This window comes from Vigna radiata, chromosome 6 (genome assembly GCF_000741045.1).
Source record: "Vigna radiata var. radiata cultivar VC1973A chromosome 6, Vradiata_ver6, whole genome shotgun sequence".
Taxonomy (NCBI): domain Eukaryota; kingdom Viridiplantae; phylum Streptophyta; class Magnoliopsida; order Fabales; family Fabaceae; genus Vigna; species Vigna radiata.
The window spans coordinates 12,100,023-12,104,654 of record NC_028356.1 but is presented as its reverse complement, the minus strand read 5'-3'; the positions used below and the strand labels follow the sequence as shown (position 1 = coordinate 12,104,654).

The 4,632-nt window shown below is 34.5% G+C and overlaps 1 pseudogene; it reads left to right on the top strand.

Moving 5' to 3' along the window:
* LOC106763437 overlaps positions 1 to 4,112 on the top strand; it is a 15,743-nt pseudogene extending 11,631 nt beyond the window's left edge.
* The last annotated feature ends 520 nt before the right edge of the window (positions 4,113 to 4,632 follow it).

The window sequence follows — 4,632 nt, the reverse complement described above, 5'->3', positions numbered from 1 at the left end:
TCAACCCAAGTGATTTCACCGAATAAAATAAAAAATTAAACTTGAATTAAGGCATGAAACACTCAACCAAGAATAAAAAATCCTATTAAGGCATGAAACAGAGAGCATGAAGAAGAGCAATGTGTAAGCAAAATCAAATTCAAGAAAACTTTCAAACTCATCTTATTCCCCTGACCTCAGTAGATTTATTGATTCCAAACAAAAATCAGGCACAACACCATTGCCAACAACTCCAAAAAATCCAATGTAGAGAATAAAAGAGCAATGCAACGTAGAAAATCTTGTTTTATTATAAAGAAGCAATTTGGTAGCTAGGGTTTTGGTATCCCAACGAACTCAGCAAGCATCGTTCAATTTTGAAAAAAAACTTACCTCGAAAGCAAAATAGACGACGATGCCAGCCTCTGCAAACCACGACCACGAACTAGCTCCCTCCACCTCAATGCCAACCTCGATGACGCAAAAGCACAACCACCACCCTGACGGAAACACCTCTGGAATTTGGGCTTTGAAGGGTTTTGGAGCAAAGGGGAACGGTTTTGGAGCAAAGGGGAACGATTTTGGAGCGAAGGGGAAGGGTTTTGGAGCGAAGGGTTTTGGACGAGGAAGGATTCGACGAGGACTAGGGCTGGTGAGAATGAACTGCAGAGTGGGATTTTGGGTAAAATATTTCGAATACCTTACTGACGGCCTAAGGCCGTCGGTATTTAAAATCATCAAAGATTTACCGACGGCTCTAAGGCCTTCGGTAAAAGTTCGCTGGTAATTAGTGCCTTTCCAAAGACAATCAAAGATTATGCGGACAAGCTTCTCGGCATTGCAAACAATATACGTCTTCTAGGCACTGAGATTCCTCATTCTCAAATTGTTCAAAAAATACTTGTAAAAATTCCAGAAAGATATGAAGCCACATTAACTTCCTTTGAGAACTCAACTACAAAAATACATGAAATTACCGATAGAATTCTACCGACGGAAATAATTTCGTCGGTAAATGATGCATTATCGACGGATGTAAAAATTTAATTACCGACGAAAATTATCCTTTGGTAATTACCGTCGATCAAAATCCTTCGATAAATCTGTCGGTAATTCATCTTACATTTACCGACGACCAAAATCCTTCGGTAATTACTGTCGGCCAAAATCCTTCGGTAAATCCGTCGGTAATTCATCTTATTGTTACCGACAGACAAAATCCATCGGTGGTAGTGTGGGATATTTATCGACGGACTTACCGACGGATTGTTCCTTTGGTAATTACCGACGGTCATAATAATTCATCGGTAAATATTACCGACAATGTTATTACCGACGGAGTTATGACCTTCGGTAATCCATCGGAAAAATTCCATTATCGAAGGATTTTAGACATTTCCGTCAAATTTCGGCCGTCGATAATTCCATGTGTTTTTGTAGTTACCTTAGCAGAACTTTTGGCATCACTTCAAGCTCCAGAACAAAGAAGACTCATGAGAGAAGAAGGTCATATTGAAGGGGCTTTGGCAACTAAATTGCTGAAAAAAAGGTCAGAAAGTTTCAACCACAAAAATGATAACAAATCCTCTCATGTTTTTCCATCATGTCCTTTTTGTAAGAAGAATAATCATCCACATACAAAGTGTTGGTGGAGGCCATATGTGAAATGCCATAAATGTGGACAATTAGGGCATGTGGAGAAAATATGCATGTCATCAGAAAAACAAGAGAATGTACAAGCTGCAGTTGAAGATGGTGAAGAAGAAGAACTTTTTGTTGTTTCTTGCTTTGCTACTGCAAGATCAACATAAAGTTGGCTAATTGATAGTGGTTGCACGAACCACATGACTTATGATAAAGAATTATTCAAAAATCTTGATGCAACCTACAACACAAATGTCAGAATTGGAAACGGGGCAAAAATAGCAGTGAAGGGTAAAGTAACCATTGCGATCAAAGGTTGCACAGGTTTGAAATTAATTACTGATGTTTTATATGTTCCTAAAATTGACCAAAACTTGTTGAGTGTTAGCCAACTTCTAGAGAAAGGCTATAAAGTTTTATTTGAAGACAAAACCTGCATGATTAAAGATTCAGATAATAGAGAATTATTCAGAGTTCAAATGAAAGGCAAGAGCTTTGCTTTGAATTTGATTGATGAAGAGCAGTTTGCTCTACACAAGGTTGAAGATAAAATGCAGGTACAAGGGCTGCCTGAATTGGAAGACAAATCATCCGTCTGTGAAACTTTGCAATATGGAAAACAAACGAGATTGCATTTTCCAAACGACAAATGGAGAACAACAAACAAGTTGTAGGATGTCGGAGGACCTAAAAGAATACCATCTCTAAATGGAAAGAAAGCAAAGCTAGTGGGTGTTAACGTTGGTGAAAGTCAAATTAAATCAGAAAAACTAGAGGAAGAAAAGCATCCCAAGACAACTCTTCCCAAAGCAAAAGCTGAAAATGCGGAGCAATAAGGCAATACTGAAAAGGTGAAAGACAGAGTTAGACACAGTTCTTGAAAATATAAAGAAACCAGAAGTGGTCGAGACTTCTTAAAGTGGAGAAACTTTACATGATACGGTCAATGATGAAAAGACTTAAAGTATGCTGACTTTGAGTCAAGGAAAAGTATTAGAACTTTATGACTCAATCAGTATGTGGTTGAAAGAATCAAGGTTGTTAAATAAAAATATTCATATTCTATTTCTTAGGAGAATTTTAGACATTATGTAGTATAAATATTTATGCTTATGTTCAATAAAAGATATCAGTTTCCCATTTATTCTTTTGCCTCTTATAAGTTAAAACCCAACACTTTTGAATCTACAAACTGTTATATGACTATAGTTGATGATAACTATACGCAAAGAATAATGTTGAACTACCTGCAGGAAATATGGATTGAAAATCATCCTTGATCTTCATGCTGCACCCGGTTCCCAAAATGGTTTTGAGCACAGCAGTTCAAGAGATGGTTCACTAGAATGGGGAAAAACTGATGAAACAATTCAACAAACAGTTGGTGTGATAGACTTTCTCACCGCAAGGTTATCAATTGTGTTTTGATTGTGACATTCTACTTCCAATTTTGCATGCAAGAAGAATAGTGAGATCCATATATATTGGAGCTGATAAATGAGCCCTTGTCACCTGGTGTGACAGTAGAGACCTTGAACAAGTACTATAAGGCTGGTTAGGATGCAGTGCGCAAGCACTCTTCCGCAACTTATGTTGTGTTATCAAATAGGATTGGACCTGCAGATCCCAGAGAATTCTTCCCTCTTGCAAAAAGTTTTGAGCTATCTGTGATTGATGTTCGCTACTACAACCTCTTCCAAGATCTATTCAGAGGCATGACTGTGCAACAGAACATTGATTTCATCTACAACAATCGCTCATCAGAGCTCGCTTATGTTACAACCTCCAAAGGCCCTCTTACTTTTGTTTGTATGAATTACTACTTCAGCTTCTCTCATGTTTTCCTTACGTAAAACCTTTCACACTATACTTATTGTTTGATATATTAAAAAAGTTATAACAACAAAATTAATGAAGAATCTAAGTGCATATTTTATAGTAATACAAGTTCATATTCTTTATTAAGCTTTTGGAATTGTCCTTTTCTTGAACCTTTAAAATACATTAATTTTGTTATAAAAAAAGTTTTTAACATATTTTAAAATATAAAAATGAGTGTTGATTTATATATTATAAAAATTCGACAAAAAAATAACACTAAAAACTCAATAGACAGTTCAAATTTCATCATTACTCTTTTATAGGAAAGCTATTTTAAGGTAAGTAAACACAATCTGCACTCATTTCACATTATTTTTGTAATAAAAGTTAAACATAATATGTAAAGTTAGTCAATTTTTTTCTTATATTTTAATAGATTCAAAGTAGCTAAATATTCTTATGTTAAATTGAAGGTGAATGGGTGGCGGAATGGAAAGTCAATGGAGCTGCAAAAGAAGATTATGAAAGATTCGCCAGAGCTCAATTAGACGTTTATGGGCGTCTAGCTACATTTGGGTGGGCCTATTGGGGTTTCAAAAATGTTAACAACCATTGGAGTTTGGAGTGGATGATCGACAACGGTTATATCAAAGTATAGAAACTAAATACAAGTGATCAAACCACGTCACTTGAAATATGAATTAAATATATTCAAAATAGGCGTGTAACTTTAAGGATCACAAGCTGGTCTCACTTTCTAATATCACTTTTTGAGAAATACCACATTCATATCATTTTCTTCGGATTACGTGTTTTATATAATAATAATAATAATAATAATAATAATATTATTATTATTATTATTATTATTATTATTATTATTATTATTATTATTATTATTATTATTATTATTGTTGTTGATTAATCTACCCTACGAAACAATTTAAAGTGGGTTTGCTTGTTACAACTTGTCTTTTAAAGATAAATATTGATTGTTTTTAAATTTTACGTATGTTTTTTTTTTTTTTTAAGTTACAGACTCGTCACTTCTAGCAGAGTTTTCTCTCGCCAATACATTTATATTAAGAGAGTTCAATCTATTACCACTTAAACTAATGACTTATTAGTAATTTTTCATGTATTTATTAGCTTTTTCAAAATAAAAGAAAGCAAAAATATGATTAGGAT